Source organism: Hemitrygon akajei, chromosome 19, assembly GCF_048418815.1.
Source record: "Hemitrygon akajei chromosome 19, sHemAka1.3, whole genome shotgun sequence".
Lineage (NCBI taxonomy): Eukaryota > Metazoa > Chordata > Chondrichthyes > Myliobatiformes > Dasyatidae > Hemitrygon > Hemitrygon akajei.
Window position 1 is genome coordinate 40,463,413 of NC_133142.1, and position 18,197 is coordinate 40,481,609.

Consider the following 18,197-nt stretch of genomic DNA (forward strand, 5'->3'; position numbering starts at 1 on the left):
TCATGTTTTTATATTCAATGAAAACATAATTGCAACTTCATAGACCAAAAAGCAAATGTCTTTATTAAAACCTGTAAACACATGATATCTGCATAGCATCTGATCAGATAATTCAACTAATCTTACCAGTATGCTCAAATTTAAAATATACAGTATATTGGGTCAGCAGTTTGTCTTTGTGCTTCAAACATACGAGCAGAAGCATGTTCCAAAATTCAAGTTTTGGAACTTCGGCATTTCTTGGGAAGCACTTTCTGAGCACCAATCCCCCCAAAAATTCACTACCTCTTGAACTGTTCTAGTCCATCATTTATTTCCTTTGGAGTTCTGAACTTCCAAAGCTTTATATTTGTGGATGCCTTATGACTGCTGAGTGATGGGTGGTATCATTCTGAGTGAGAATCTGAGAAGGGCCAATGTCACTGTCTCAGCCTAGCATTCACGGAGAACAATTAAATGAAGGCAGAAGCTGATTTTTTTAAAATTCCCCTTTCTTTTCAGTTTATTGACATTAAAATGGTTATGCTTCTCAGATGCTACTTCTTGGTGCAGAACTATCTTGAGAACAAAGCCAAGAAACATCGCCAAATGTTTTCATATCAATCAGTTATAAAGTGGAGGAAATCACTTAATAATCATGTGCACAGTCTAGTTATGTGTTCTTCAGTACATGCTAATGATGTTTCTGATGTCTGTCTACACAGTTCAGGATTCTAGAAACAAGCAAGGCTGGTAGAACAGAGTATAAAATGGTGGTACATAGACAGAAAACAGTCATCAAGTGATAAGTGGGATGATTTTGCCCATTTTGTTTGATGATGAGATGCTTAAAAGAATTTAAGCAGCTGGTCCTGAAAAAAGATGGTAGCTTAATTCTATCCTTTTAACTGAATTTGCCAAGTTCCACATTTAGCAGTTTGCTGAAATTAAATTTAGTGCTACGGTTAAGTTGCAATTCTAGCAGAGAGAGTTTCTTTATTTCAATTTAATTGAAAATGTTATCAACTCAATTCCAAAACCATCAAGACATAAGATATTTATTATGTAACAAATCACCAAGGTTTAAAATGTTGGCATAACACCAGTCTATTGTTCTTCCAACTATTGATTAATAACTGCTTTTGCTCATTTTCAAAAAGGACAAACTGTACTGAAATTACAAATCTATAATCCACAAGCAATTGAATTTTTACAAATTACACCAACAATAATCTTATACTAATACATCATTCTCTTCATAACATATTTCTATGTACCTAGGCATATTTCTAGGTACTATCAGTTGTGGGAAATACACATTCACAAAACTTTAGGCCAGTAATTAGTATCTAATTTTATAGATGAAGCTGTTTAATTAGCATTTTACAACAGATTTGACTAATTTATATCAGGTGAATTTCAACAGCTCAATTTGATGGCATCACCAGACACAAAACCTCCTCCTCCTCCTTTCAGCATTCCGAAGAGACTTTTCATTCCAGGACTTTGTGCTTCACTCTTCCATTCCTATTGATAACTACTCCCTTCACCTTATAATTTCCCATTCAACCAGAGGAGGAACAAAATCATAAGACAAAGGAGCAGAATTATGCCATTCAGCCTATCATGTCTGCTCTGAAATTTGATCATGGCTGTAAGCCAGCTCTTTTCTTTTTTCCTTACTTGTTACCCACAGTTTTTGGTTCTCTTCAAGCCTCTGAAGGCTCCACTGCCTGCTTTACACTACGCTATAAACCTCAGATGTATTATAATGTCTCTGGCCTGGAGGATGAACACTCACAGGTGCATACCCATTGCATCTTGGGAAAAGACATCCGTGTGCAGCTGAGTTGGAAACCTGGCATTCCTGCAGCAGTGAACTGTGATCTAGCGGTTGTGTGGTTCGCAGTGAACTGCAATGATTGCCTGTGTGAGTAGGAGTTGGATGGACAGGAGTGACTGGTGCTCAGGCCAGAACCGTGAGTGTGGTCCATTGCAGGGCCTGGCTGCCACTTGCTCCATAGACCACTCAGATCTTACAGTTTCTCTTGTCACTTATTACTGTCTCCCCTGCTTGTTGTTTGGCTGCACACTCTCCTCAGCATGGAACTCCCCCTGTGGCAGAAACCTGAACAGCCATGGGGAGAGAGATTTCCAAGCTGAGGAGATTTCCCATCAACAAAGTGACAGACGTTGATTTTCATCTGACAAGAGAGACAGGAGGCTATGGGCATTGGATCAGCATACAGAGCAGATGCTCCTGTTCCCCAGCACACTTACTCCAGTCTGCCCCTGATGGCTGTGACCCCACTATTTATACTACCCCTCACAGGGGACCACTGCACATTTTTCTCAGTGGCTCAGCCCACACCCACTCCTGCAGTGAGGATGTCATTTTAGCCATTCATTGCCATAGGGGTACCAGTGATGTGCCAAGTCATAAAACAGGTACCCAGCACACTGGCACTATCCGTAAGACATGGCAACACAGGTAAAACTAGAACCATCGCTGTCAGTACTGATTTCATTAGTTGCCAGACAACTTAGTCTGACATTTAAGTGAGGTAGCAGTGCATGTAATATCTGATCTTTCTGTTGTGGAAGTTACTGTAACTTGCCAATGAAGCTCACTTGTAATAATGAGAATCCAAACGCTCCTTCCTGGGCAAACTGGTAACTTCTCAGTTTGCTGCCAACACACTGGTCACCCCAAACCACTACTCAAATGGACCAATAAAGGTTATTATGGGAAGAAATCTGCAGATGCTGGAAGATTTTTCATCTGCTCCCAATGAAGCAGGAAATGAGCAGGCTTGTCAGACAGAGGCACGCACAGCATCCATCTGACTTTCACTCCACTCATTGGGATACAATGAAAATGTGGGGCCATATAACAAGTCAGCTAGTAGAGCTGCTGCCTCAGAGCACCAGAGGTCCACCTTGACCTCGAGTGCTGTCCATGTGGAGTTTCGAAATTCTGTCACCTATCTGGATTTCCCTCAGGTGCTCTGGTCTCCTTGCATATCCGAAATTCACGTGAGTTGGTAGGTTATTTGACCATGGTAAATTGTCCAGACTAAGCCTGTGACCAGTAAGAAGTTCTAGGGCAAGAGCGCATGACTTCAGGTTTGAAGGATGTCCATTTAGAACTGAGATGCGGAAAAATTACTTTAGTCATAGGGTGGTAAATCTGTGGAATTTGTTGCCACGAGCAGCTCTGGAGGCCAAATATTGGGTGTATTTAAGGCAGAGATAGATAGGTTCTTGATTAGCCAGGGCTCAAAGAGTATGGGCTGAAGGCTGGGGAATGGGGATGACTAGAAGAATTGGATCAGCCCATGATTGAATGGCAGAGCAAACTCAATGGGCCAAATGGCCTAATTCTGCTCCTATGTCTTATAGTCTTATGGAATCTGAGGGAAGCTGATGAGAATATGGGGCAAATAAAATAGGAAATTCCATTAACATAGGATGAGTGTAAATGGGTGGTAGATAGTTGGCTCAGTGGATGAAGGATTTGTTTCCATCTCAGATTTCTCTGTGACTCTAAATCAGTGAGGTCTCATTGGCCTCCTTGAGGAAAAAGAGACGGGACATGTCTAGGATGGGAGTGTGCCATTCAGCCTGGCTTCAGCACACCAAAGCTTCTGTTCAACTGAACTAAAATTCTACCCAGCCCTAAAAGTACAAAATGCACGACATAGCCATAGCAGGTCACTTCGGTGAAAGGATGATAGCAGAAGCAAAACGAAAGTTATGCCAGTAAGATGCTCTTGAATCAAGTTTATAGAAACATAATTTCAGCATTGAATTGCATTGCTGAATTCCTCCAGTTCCAGGCAATTCCATTGAATTGCCTGGAGCTGGTAAAGCAGAATCTCCTTAAAGCTGAGAAAACATAATTTTTATAGAGCAGGATATGTGTGTTTCACAAGCAGTGATAATGTAGAGGGTGCTGACTGATGCACAGTGAGACTTTTCAGGCAAGCTTATGAACAGAATGACAGGTGTGAAAGCCACTGGAGTTCCCAGTAAGAAGGCTCAAAGAAAATGGGATATATTTACCAAAAAGGGTATGGGAAAGGTGGTAGTGGGCATAAAGGTGGAAATGGGAGGGATGGGAATGAAGTCTCTTTTGTTCCTTTTGCAGACTGCAATGGTTCATGATGCCCATGTCCAACTACCAGCTTTCTCCAATTGGTGTAAACGGTAGGTATCCAGCAAGTCCACAACACTTACTGCTCTTAGGCAGAGTCCTCAATTTCCAAAATAAGGTTTTCATGACTTTATTCCCAAAAGTTTATGAATTTACTTCAGAAGACCTCTTCAAATCAACAACATTAAATGTTGACCCAAGGGAAATTACCATGTTGTCCCAAGATTTCTTATCAGAACAACAATTCTTATTTAGGTCTCAATCTCAACATCTGTATGATGGACATCAGTCTGCAGATAATATATAGTACATTAAGTCAGTCATTTCAGAAAGATATGGTGTGAAGAATATTTTGGTTGAAATGAGTTGCGATTAATTTGAAAAAGTTGCAATTTGAAAATAAACTCTCAGGAAAATGGCAGTATCAACTAAGTGCAATATTTAGTGCAAAGAGTAGAGATGAAAGAATTCAATTTTCCAAATTATTGGAGTCATGACAAGTTGATGAAGCTGTCAATAAAGAACATGGGAACCTTGGCTTTATAATTAAAAACAAGCAGTACAAAAGTGAAATGTTACAAGAAATCTTTTGATAGTATTCATTAAACCTTGGCTGCAATATTGAGCATAACCCAAACCATTTCAGGAGTGATGACATTCAGAGATGTGAAGGCTGCTCAAACTGCAACCGTTCCTAACACAAGGATAAAGAAGAGCTAAAATAAAATCACAAGTGGTTTTGATATAAAGACGTTGTTTCAAATGCTAGGACAATTGGTATTCAAAGAAAACAGGCTTAAGATATGATTTTATTTACTGCTCGTGGTCATCACTGGAAAAGCCAGTATTTTCATTCATGTTTACTGTTGAGGTAGTGTGGATAACTGTTTTCTGGAAACAAATTCGCCTGCAGTAAAATTGTTTCAACAATCATGTAAATGGATATATGGTAAAAAGGGATAAAATAAATTGTAGGGAATAGAAAAAAAAGACGAGCAATGGAATGTGCCGCAAATTCTCTTGAATGTACTTTGAGAAAACTGGCCTCAGTTTATATTGCAGCATTCCATCTCATAAGCTCTTTTCCTCCATCAGTATTACCATAGTTTCTCTCTCAATTATTTTTCTCAAAATGCGATTCCAGATCTAAACAATTCTCTGTGTGATGAAGTTCATGATGCCATCTCTTTTAGACCTCTTGCCTTGAATCTTTTACCTGTGGTCGCTCATTTTTCTTCACTCAAGTACTATTCTCTACATAGTTCAGTCTTAAGAGCTTTAATAAAGAATTAATCTGGTTTGCAACAAATAAAAAAAATTCAATTTGCAAACCAGCAAAATAAAAATTCCTGTAATTGGATGTAATAGACAAAATTCAAAGGTATCGGTGCAGTACTGGCTGTGCCCATTATACAGATATATTACAATTGTACTAACAAACACAAAAATGCACAACTATGATAAAAAGCTAACGTGATGTAGGAGACAAGAGAACTAAAATTGTATTGCATCATGCAACTTTTATGTGGACTACAAAACTGAGGATTACTTGAAGGTAATTTGGTACCTACTGTGAGGCTTAACTTTGTGATTTTTCTTCCCACAGCTCCTTGCAGTGACATCCAACAGTGTGTGATACACACCTGCACAAGGCTTACAAGACTTATATCTAAAAAGCATGGCCAGATCATCAGGACCACTTCAGGCAATCTTTCAATTACAACTGTCATACACAAAATGCCTCTTCTTCAGAGACTCCAAAATCGTTTCCTTCCCCTTTGTAATGACAATCCGGAAACGTATTGTAAGCTTGACTTTAACCTCCAACTTGATCACAACAGTACCCATGGCCAGCTAATCATGAATGCCCAATACTTGATCCCAACATATCAGCCCTCATCTCCTCAAACTGCAGCTCTAAATTCCTCCAACCCCATCAGTTACTCACAACTTTTTATCCCAAAGTTGAATAGTCCAATTTGTCTTACCTGACTTACCTTGTACACTTTACAAAGGCCCTGCTTAGGACAAGCTTGATAACTGGCATGGCAGGTTTTGTCCCATGAGGAAACCTCAGTAGTCTGGGGTTATATGTTCTTGAAGTGGGAAGACCAGGAATTGATGTCACTGTAACCATAGAACTATAGAACACTACAGCACAGTACAGACCCTTCAGCCCTCCATGTTATGCCGACCCATATAATCCTTAAAAAAAAAGTACTAAACCCACACTACCCCATAAACCTCTATTTTTCTTTCATCCATGTGCCTGTCCAAGAGGCTCTTAAATACCCCTAATGTTTTAGCCTCCACCACCATCCCTGGCAAGTCATTCCAGGCATTCACAACCCTCTGTGTAATAAAACTTACCCCTGATGTCTCCCCTAAACTTCCCTCCCTTAATTTTGTACATATGCCCTCTCTTGTTTGCTATTGGTGCCCTGGGAAACAGGTACTGACTATCCACCCTATCTATGCCTCTCATAATCTTGTAGACCTCTATCAAGTCCCTTCTTATTCTTCCATGCTCTAAAGAGAAAAGTCCCAGCTCTGTTAACCTTGCTTCATATGACTTGTTCTCCAAACCAGGCAACATCCTGGTAAATCTCCTCTGCACCCTTTCCATAGCTTCCACATCCTTCCTATAATGAGGTGACCAGAATTGAACACAATACTCTAAGTGCTGTCTCACCAGAGATTTGTAGAGTTGCAACATGACCTCTCTACTATTGAACTCAATCCCCCTCCTAATGAAGCCTAGCATCCCATAGGCCTTCTTAACTACCCTATCAACCTGTGCAGCGACCTTGAGAGATGTATGGATTTGAACCCCAAGGTCCCTTTGTTCATCCACACTCTTAAGTAACTGACTATTAATCCTGTACTCAGTCTTCTGGTTTGTCCTTCCAAAATGCATGATCTCACACTTGTCCGGATTGAACTTCATCTGCCATTTTTCTGCCCAACTCTGCAGCTTGTCTATGTCCTCTTGTAACCTTTGCCAATCTACAGCCCCATCCACAACTCCTCCAATCTTTGTGTCATCCGCAAACTTACTCACCCATCCTTCCGCCTCTACGTGCAGGTCATTTATAAAAATCACAAATAGCAGGGGTCCCAGGACAGATCCCTGCGGTACTCCACTTGTCACCGACCTCCAGGCAGAATACTTTCCTTCCACAATTACCCTCTGCTTTCTTCCTTTAAGCCAATTTTTATCTAAACAGCCAAGGTTCCACTTATCCCATGCCTCATGACTTTCTGGAAGAGTCTCTCATGAGGGACCTTGTCAAATGCTTTGCTAAAGTCCATGTAGACCAAATCCACTGCCCTACCCTCATCAATTTCTTTTGTTACTTCTTCAAAATACTCAAAAGAAAAGAATCCTTTCCAGTAGTTTGCATACCACTGACGTAAGACTCATTGGCCTATAGTTCCCAGGTTTCTCCCTATTACCTTTTTTAAAAATAGGGGAGTTGCAGGAATAATGTCTTCCATGCTTGGGTATTTTGGGTTCACACCCTTAAAAGGATCAACCAGTCAGGAATGAGATGTCAAGAAATTTGTTCATCCAAGGGGTAAGTGAATCTTTGATATTCTCTACCTGAGAGAGTTGTGGATTCTCAATAAATCCATTAAGGTCCAAGGTCAATAAATGTTAAGATATCAAAGGAATCAAATGATTTGCTGCTAGAGCAGTGTAGGAAAGTGGTGCTAAGTTAGGTCACCTCAATCACTTCAGAGCAGATTTCAGTGGCTGAATACAGTTGCTTACAAATATTTTGCCATTGGAAATCAATTGTCATTTAGAAGTCACATAGAAAGCAGTGGTTTGAAAAAAATTGTTTCAAAATTGGCATTTTACATGATTGATATATAAAACTGACAAATAATATGACTGGTTGATATTTCAACCACCCCACCCCCAATGAATATGAGATGATGAGATGATGTTATGCATTAACTCGAGTGGCATTGATCCAATGTCAACAATATTGAAAAAAAAAAGCTTCTATTTTGTTCTCTTTTGATTTGAATCAGGTCTTTGAAGCAGCATCAATAGAGTACCATTTTCACTTTCAACTTAATGCATTTAAATGGTTAAAATAAATCAAAGAACTGTCTCAATATTCTTCTGTGTAAAAATGCATTTTCTGATAACTTTCTTGAATAATCTAATTCTAATTCAAAGATTGTGCATTTTTCCAGGTTTCCTCCACTGAATAAAATAATTTCTCTGTATCAGTCTGAGAGATTCTTTGAGGCACTTCAATTGGACCACAGTCTTTTAACATGCAAGAAAGTGCAAATCAAATTTATCAAAGTTTTCCTTAATTTAACCCCTTTTACCTTGTTAATATTCTGTTGAATATTTGATATTGTCCAACTGTAGACCATATATCCCACCTGAGATACACCGCCTCCAACAGTATGCAACATGTCAGATGAAGCCTTAAGCAAGGCTACTGAATAGTGAAGTATACGGGTGCCAGAAATTTTGTGAACCCTGTAGAATTGTCTCTATTTCAGCATAAATATGAATTAAAATGTGATCAGATCTTCACACAAGTCCTAAAACTAGAGATATAGAACACAATTAAATAAATAACACACAAACATCATATTTGCTCATTTATTTATTGAGAAAAATGTTCCAATATTATATATGTATTTGTTGGAAAAAGTTGGTCAACCTCTGGACTGATGCCTCCTACAAAAGTTATTTGGAGCAAGGTGTTCCAATCAATGAGATGAGACTGGAGGTGGGGTTTGTAGAGATGTCCTGCCCTATAAAAACACACAAAGCCAGGTTACCGACAGAGCCTGCTCTTCTCATGAAAGTCCTTTTTATGTGCACCACAGCTTGATCAAAACAGCTTTCAGAGGACATTACAAGAGGCCTTGCAGAGATGCATGAAGATGGAAAATGCTACAAAAGCATTTCTAAAGACTTGTGTGTTCATCATTCCACAGTAAAGAGGAATTGTCTACAAATGAAGTAAACTCAGTACTGTTGCTGCTCTCCCTAGAAGTTAGTATCCTGCAAAGGGTGTCAGGGTCAGGGATGCCTCTGATCATGTGCACATCATTCTGAAATGGGAGGGTGAGCAGCCAGCTGTCATGGTACACATTGGTACCAATGACGTAGGAGGAAAGAGTGAGGAGGTCTTGAAGAGTGAGTATAGAGAGCTTGGTAGGGAGTTAAAAAGCAGGTCCCTGAGGGTGGTAATCTCAGGATTGCTGCCTGTGCCACGTGCCAGTGAGGGTAAGAGTAAGGTGCTCTGGAGGATGAACATGTGGCTGAGAAACTGGTGTAGGGGGCAGGGTTTCAGATTTCAGGATCATTGGGACCTCTTCTGGGGCAGGTGTGACCTGTACAAGAGAGATGGGTTACACCTGAACTACAGGGGGACCAATATCCTTGCAGGGAGGTTTGTTAGTGCTATTGGGGGGGGGGGGGGATTAAACTAGATTTGCAGGGGGATGGGAACCAGAGTGCCAGAGCAGATAGTGGAGTGGGTGTGAAAATAAAAGTTTCATTCAAAGTCACAAATAGAAGGGTTGTTTGTGGTGGTCATAATCTTCTGAGGTGTGTCATTGCAATGCAAGGATTGTGGGGAAGGCTGTCAAGATGAGGGCATGGATTGACATTTGGAATTATGACGTTGTAGCCATTAGTGAAACTTGGCTACAGGAGGGGCAGGACTGGCAGCTTAATGTTCCAGGGTTCCGAAGTTTCAGACGTGATAGAGGCAGAGGGATGAAGGGTGGCGGGGGGGGGGGGGTGGCATTGCTAGTCAGGGAAAATGTTACAGCAATGCTCAGGCAGGACAGATTAGAGGGCTTGTCTACAGAGGCCATATGGGTGGAGCTGAGAAACAGGAAAGGTATGACCACATTATTGGGGTTGTATTATAGTCTGCGAGAATTGGAGGAACAAATCTGCAGAAAGATAGCAGACAACTGCAGGAAACATAAAGTTGTGATAGTAGGAGATTTTAATTTTCGATGTATTGATTGGGACTCCCATACTGTTAAAGGGCTAGACCGGTTAGAGTTTGTAAAATGTGTTCAGGAAAGTTTTTTAGATCAATATATAGAGGTACCAACTACAGAGGATGCAATATTAGATCTCCTATTAGGAAACGAGTTAGGACAGGTGACGGAAGTATGTGTAGGGGAACACTTTGGTTCCAGTGATCATAGTACCATTAGTTTCAACTTGATCATGGATAAAGATAGATCTGGTTCTCAGGTTGAGGTTCTAAACTGGAAAAAGGCCAAATTTGAAGAAATGAGAAAGGATCTAAAAAGCGTGGATTGGGGCAGGTTGTTCTCTAGCAAGGATGTCATTGGCAAGCGGGAGGCCTTCATAGGAGACATTTTGAGAGCGCAGAGTTTGTATGTTCCTGTCAGGATTAAAGGCAAAGTGAGTAAGAATAAGGAACCTTGTGTCTTGAGGGATATTGGAACTCTGATAAAGAAGAAGAGAGAGATGTATGATATGTATAGGAAACAGAGAGCAAATAAATACACTTGAGGTGTATAAAAAGTGCAAAGAAATACTTAAGAAAGAAATCAGGAGGGCTAAAAGATATGAGGTAGATTTGGCAGTCAAGGTGAAGGATAATCCAAAGAGCTTCTACAGGTATATTAAGTGCAAAAGAATAGTAAGGGATAAAATTAGTCCTCTTGAAGATCAAAGTGGTCGGCTATGTATGGAACCAAAAGAAATGGGGGAGATCTTAAATGGTTCTTTTGCGTCTGTATTTACTAAGGAAACTGGCATGGAGTCAATGGAAATAAGGCAAACAAGTAGTGAGGTCACGGAACCTATACAGATTGAAGAGGAGGAAGTGCTTGCTATCTTGAGGCAAATCAGAGTAGATAAATCTCCAGGACCTGACAGGGTATTCCCTCAGACCTTGAAGGAGACTAGTGTTGAAATTGCAGGGGCCCTGGTAGATATATTTAAAATGTTGGTATCTAGGGGTGAGGTGCGGGAGCATTGGAGGAATAGAACCATAGAACATTACAGCACAGAAACAGGCCTTTTGGCCCTTCTTGGCTGTGTCGAACCATTTTTCTGCCTAGTCCCACTGACCTGCACCTGGGCCATATCCCTCTAAACCTCTCTCATCCATATACCTGTCCAAGTTTTTCTTAAATGTCAAAAGAGAGCCCGCATTCACCACTTCATCCGGCAGATCATTCCACACTCCCACTACTCTCTGTGTGAAGAAGCTCCTGTTAATGTTCCCTTTAAACTTTTCCCCCTTCACCCTTAACCCATGACCTCTTTTGTTTTTCTCCCCTGGCCTCAGTGGAAAAAGCCTGTTTGCATTCACTGTATCTATACCCATCATAATTTTATGCACCTCTATCAAATCTCCCCTCATTCTCCTACGCTCCAGGACAGCTCATGTTGTTCTGTTGTTTAAAAAAGGCTCTAGAAGTAATCGAGGAAATTATAGGCTTGTAAGTTTGACATCAGTAGTAGGTAAATTATTGGAAGGAGTACTAAGAGATAGGATCTACAAGTATTTAGATAGACAGGGACTTATTAGGGAGAGTCAACATGGCTTTGTGTGTGGTAGGTCATGTTTAACAAACCTCCTTTGGAGGTTACAAGGAAAGTGGACGAAGGGAAGGCAGTGGGTGTTGTCTGCATGGACTTCAGGAAGGCTTTTGACAAGGTCCCGCATGGGAGGTTAGTTAGGAAGATTCAGTCGCTAGGTATACATGGTGAGGTAGTAAATTGGATTAGACATTAGCTCAATGGAAGAAGCCAGAGAGTGGTAGTGGAGGATTGCTTCTCTGAGTGGAGGCCTGTGACTAGTGGTGTGCCACAGGGATCAGTGCTGGGTCCATTGTTATTTGTCATCTGTATCAATGATCTGGATGATAATGTGGTAAATTGGATCAGCAAATTTGCTGATGATACAAAGATTGGAGGTGTAGTGGACAGTGAGGAAGGTTTTCCAAGCTTTCAGAGGGATCTGGACCAGCTGGAAAAATGGGCTGACAAATGGCAGATGGAGTTTAATGCAGATAAATGTGAGGTATTGCACTTTGGAAGGAAAAACCAAGGTAGATCATACAAGGTAAATGGTAGGGCACTGAGGAGTGCAGTAGAACAGAGGGAGCTACAGATACAAAATTCCATAAAAGTGGCGTAACAGGTAGATAGGGTAGTAAAGAGAGCTTTTGGTACATTAGCCTTTATAAATCAAAATATTGAGTATAAGAGTTGGAATGTTATGGTGAGGTTGGATAAGGCATTTGGATTATTGCATGCAGTTTTGGTCACTGAATTACAGGAAGGATATTAATAAGGTTGAAAGAGTGCAGAGAAGGTTTACAAGGATGTTGCCGGGACTTGAGAAACTGAGTTACAGAGAAAGGTTGAATAGGTTAGGACTTTATTCCCTGGAGTGTAGAAGAATGAGGGGAGATTTGATAGAGATATATAAAATGATGATGGGTATAGATAGAGTGAATGCAAGCAGGCTTTTTCCACTGAGGCTAGGGGAGAAAAAAACCAGTGGACATTGGTTAAGGGTGAAGGGGAAAAAGTTTAAAGGGAACATTAACAGGAGCTTCTTCACACAGAGAGTAGTGGGAGTGTGGAATGAGCTGCCAGATGAAGTGGTAAATGCGGGCTCACTTTTAACATTCAAGAAAAACTTGGACAGGTACATGGATGAGAGGTGTATGGAGGGATATGGGCCAGGTGCAGGTCAGTGGGACTAGGCAGAAAAATGGTTCTGCACAGCCAAGAAAGGCCAAAAGGCCTGTTTCTGTGCTGTAATGTTCTATGGTTCTATTACACCAAGAGCACAATCTGCAATGCTAAAGGAGTGTAAACGGACCCAAAGGTAACAGCAAAACACATGCAGAAATATCTAGAACTTGCTAGAGTCTCTGTTCATGAGTCTGCTATAAAAAAAAATCACTGAACCAAAATGGTGTTCATGGAAGGACACCATGAAAGAATCCACTGCCTTCTAAAAAAAAACATTACTGCACGTCTCAAGTTTGCAAAAGACAACCTGGATGTTCTACAATGCTTCTGGGGCAATCTTCTGTGGACAGATGAAACAAAAGTTGAACTTTTTGGACAGAAATGCATGTTGTTATGTTTGGAGGAAAAAGGGCACTGCACACCAACACCAAAGCCTCATTCCAACAGTGAAGCCCAGTGGAAGGAGCGTCATGGTTTGAGGCTGCTTTGCTGGCTCAGAGCCTGGACAGTTTGCAATCATTGAGGGAACAAAGAATTTAAAATTGTATGAAGACATTTTACACGAGAATATCAGGGTTGCAGTCTGTCACCTGAAGCTTAATAGGTTGAATAATGCAACAGGAATATGATCCAAAAGACAAGAGTAAATCAACAATGCAATGGTTTAAAAAGAAGAAAATATATGATTTGGAATGGCTGAGTCAAAGTCCTGACCTTAGTCCTACACAAAATGTTGTGGGAGGACCTGAGGTAAGCAGTTCATGCAAGGAAGTCCACCAACATCCCAGAGTTGAAGCAGTTTCATAAGGAGTAATGGCCTAAAATTCTTCCAAGGCAATGTGCAGGACTGTTCAACAGTTACCGGAAATGCTTGGTTGAAGTTATTGCTGTACAATGGGGTCATACCAGTTACTGAAAGTAAAGCAAAGGTTCACATATTTTTCCAACAAATATATGTAAAATTGAATCATTTTTCTCAATAAATCAATGAACAAGTATAATGTTTTTGGGATATTTATTTGATTGGGTTCTCTTTATCTAGTTTTTTGGACTTGCATGAAGATCTGATCATATTGTAGGTCATATTTATGCAGAAATAGAGATAATTCTACAGGGTTCACAAACTTTCTAGCACCAGTGTAAGTAGGTTACTTTACAACTGCAGATAAACTTCAGCAATTTTGCATTCCAAATCTTTTGGGATCTTCTAAAAACAATCAATGAAAGTTGGTCTTTTTGAAGTCTTTGTAGTATTGCTCAAGCTTTTAATAATTTATGCACCTCTTACACTTGCAATCTTTTGGCAATGTAAGTAGTCTAATTTTACCATTCTTGGAACTTTTCATTTTGCCATGATCAAATGTGTCTGAAACAAAGAAACTATTGGAACTTCTACTTCTATCTGCACAGTGGGCCAGTCTAGCGGACGCAGATTTCAAATCCTTATTCTACCATCCAAGCAAGATGAAAACCTGAGCTTCAATGGAGTACAATATGAAACACAACTTTCAAGTTCCTAACAATCACACTACAATCTTTTTATTCCCTATTCTCTTCCTTGTATCTATAAATCAGTGACTAACAGATGTCCTGTAGATTTGTAGATTCACAGTGCACTACAGCACAGGCCTTTTATCCATCTAGTCTTTCTGACCTGACTTTCTGCCTATTTCCATCTATCCATCCCAGACTATAGCCTTCCATTTCTCTTTCATCCATGCACCTATCCAAACTGCTCTTAAATTTATCATTCGAACCTGCATCCATCACTTCCATTGGCAGCTCGTTCCACACTTGTATAATCTCACAGTGAAGAAGCTCTCCCTCAGATTCCCCTTAAATATTTCACCTTACATGTTAAACCTATGACATCTAGTTCTAGACTCACCCAAATGGAGGAAAAAGGCCTGCACACATTTACCCTATCTACACCCTTCATAATTTTGCATATCTCTGGAACATCTCTCATCACTCTCATGTGTTACAGTGAATAAAGTCCAAACCTATTCAATCTTTCCTATAGCTCAGGACTAAAGCCCTAGCAACACCTTTGTAAATTTTCTCTGCTGTCTTTCAATCTTTCCTGTAGGTAGGTGACCAGAACTGCACATTATACTCCAAATTCAGCCTCACAAATGTCTCATACAAATTATTGACTACAATAATACGTCTGTACTCAATGATTTGATTTATAAAGGCCAATGTGGCATTATAATGGATGTTTTAATCATCCTTTCTGCAGGACCTGTGGATATCACTTTCATGCAATCATAGATCTGTATTCCCAGATCCCTTTGTTCTACCATACACCTCAGTGCCCTACCATTCACTATGTAAGTCTTGCCATGTTTTTCCTCCTAAAGTGCAACATCTCATACATGTCTGCATTAAATTCTGTCTGCCATTTTTCAGCCTATTTTCATAACTGGTTCAAACCCTGCTGTAAGCTTTGATAAACTTCGCTGTCCACTACATCCCCAATCTTGGTATCATCTCCAAATAGTTTGATCCAATATATCACATTATTGTCTAAGTCATTAAAAATAGATGACAGACAACAATGTACCCAGGACTGATCCCTGTAGCACACCACTAGTCATTGGTCTCTAGTCAGACAGCCATTTACTGCCGAAGTCCATGGACTTTCCAATGACGATGCTAAAAGATAGATAGATAGATAGATACTTTATTCATCCCCATGGGGAAATTCAACATTTTTTCCAATGTCCCATACACTTGTTGTAGCAAAACTAATTACATACAATACTTAACTCAGTAAAAATATGATATGCATCTAAATCACTCTCTCAAAAAGCATTAATAATAGCTTTTAAAAAGTTCTTAAGTAGTTTACTTAAATACATTAAATGACAGGCCTTTAATTTTGTGGTTTCTTCCATTCTTTTATTCTGGAAATTAGAAATACATTTTCAATTTACAAAATAAGCCAATTTCCTGAATCAAAAAGTCCCTGGAAAATGACCATCCCAACTGTAATTTCTCTCAAAAAATTGTCCCCATAGCATTTTGCTATCTAGCTACTCCAACTTAGAGACTCGGAGGGGCAGAACAAAGTCAAGATGGTGCTAAACAGCAACTACTTTGCTTGCATCTTTGGAAGCAGCTCTATATCTATCTTTGATATCTCTTTGGGGGGGCCTTTGGGGCTCTAACATTTAACTGTCATTCATTCTTTGGGGTATTCTGTTTTTGTGGATGTTTGCGTAGAAAAAGAATTTCAGGATGTATATTGTATACATTTCTCTGACATTAAATATACCCATTAAAACCTATTGAAATCTACTTTACCAATTATGTTATATATTATTTCCAATCCGTGAACATTAACATACCCAGTTACAACTGTATTGTTTTAATTTTCCTGATGTTTTGCCACATATTCTTCTCCATGCTTCACAATTATCAGATCAATAAGTATATCCCAGGCTCTAGTATGCCTTCCTTCACCCAGGACATGCGTTCATCCCATTGTATCATCAAGAAGGATGTAAGGGAGCCTGAGGACACACAGTCAATGTTTTAGGAACAGCTTCTTCCTCACTTCCATCAGATTTCTGAATGCACAATGAACCCATGTATACTACCTCACTAATTTATTTCTTTTTATTTGCTCTCTTCTTGCACTGCTTATTTAATTTATTTATATATTGTTTATATTTCTTACCATAATTTATAGTTTTTTAATTATGTATTTCAATGTACTACTGTCACAAAACAGCATACTTCACAACATATATATGCCAGGGATAGCAAACCTCCAAACATTTTCCCATGCCCTGAGCACCTTTCTTTTCTCTCTACAGCAGGGGTTCCCAACCTGGGGCCCATGGACCCCTCGGTTAATGGTAGGAGTCCATAGCATAAAAAAGGTTGGGAACACCTGCTCCACAGTGATGCTGCTTGTCCTGCTGAAAACCTAGACCAACTTCTGTTCTGCTTTTTCTGCATCCAAATAATGCTACCTTTTTAAAGCCTGAACCTCGGCTGGACAAATAACTTACGAGTTATGAACTCTCTGGATACTTTATCAATAGATAAAACTAACAGAGATTGATTTATATATTCCAAATCAAGTTAGGACAAAAGGAAACGGTACTTAGCCTGGTATAAACTGCAGTCAAAAGAAAGACAGTTATGATTTCAAAAGAGCCAAATTATCTCCAATATTCATCATCTACAGAGAGCTTAACTAACACACTCATTCCAGCATAGTCAGGGTAACAATTATTTTGTGCTGAAGTCAAATTTACCATCATCTGCAACCAACATGATGAGTTTTCTGAGCAACAACCAAGACCTTGCAGTGAAGAACATAATGCATTTTAGACTTAAAAGAAAGACATAAATTAATATCACTACGTTAGGCAATTTTGAGTGCTCAGTGGATTACTTACCAATTGAACTTCCAAAGGCTCTTTGAAATACACAGATTTTCTTTCCCTCTAGTTAGCTTTCAGCAGCACAATACGGTTTTGCTTTTTAAAGGCTCCCTGTTAAACAAATAATGGCAAATATGTAATTCCTAATCAACAGAAGAGGTGCCATTAGGCCATTAATCACAAAAGCTGTTTTATCAAATTGATTTGATTAATTTTAAAATTGATTAATTTTAATCACTTCAGAACATCACTATAGGATCACAATGTACACAAGTTCAGCAGCTTTTATGTGATGCATAAATTGCTACTCATAACAGACAAAGGGCAAACACTGTTTGCTGTCATTGAAGAAAGCTCTTAAGATTTTGCAACATTTGTTGAGGGGCTTTAACTTAACTTAGCACAGATACAGAACCCAACAAGATAAAAAAATTATTTTGATTTATTTTGCTGTTTCTGTACAGATAAGTACACCTCAAACATTGCAATCACCATAAAAAAGTAATAAATTATTTCAGATCTATAACAACATGTTTAGATAAAATGTTATAAGGCTGTGCTCACAATCAAAATTGGATTATTATAATACATAATATAATCAATATAAGTTTAACATTTAATGGCAGCTCACTAATTTTATGTGTATTTCTGCTCTTGTACTAAGTTTACAGAATTAAAGCTGTCATTTTAGACAAACTTTTAATATTACACTTTCCATAAAGCTGAGAAAACTTTTGTATAAGTTTATTAAAATTTTCAGTTTACTCATACATTCAAGATCGAAGGATAACCAACTGCTCAGATAGAGTAGGTAAGGGGCGTCCAACTGATAACTCTCTTCAATAGTTTCTGAAAACGTTCTGTGGTTCATGCTTGCTCTTTTGCACAGTCCCTGGCTGCTGCTTACTAGAGTTTC

The 18,197-nt window shown here is 39.4% G+C and overlaps 1 protein-coding gene across 8 annotated transcripts in view; it reads right to left on the bottom strand.

The window, feature by feature from the left end:
* LOC140741889 (contactin-4-like) overlaps positions 1-18,197 on the bottom strand; it is a 2,152,419-nt gene that overhangs the window by 1,821,746 nt on the left and 312,476 nt on the right. For all 8 annotated transcript variants that reach the window (XM_073072410.1, XM_073072411.1, XM_073072416.1 and 5 more), the window contains exon 2: positions 17,297-17,392. The gene's annotated coding sequence lies outside the window, so the exon portion shown is untranslated. The remainder of the gene's footprint in view (positions 1-17,296; positions 17,393-18,197) is intronic.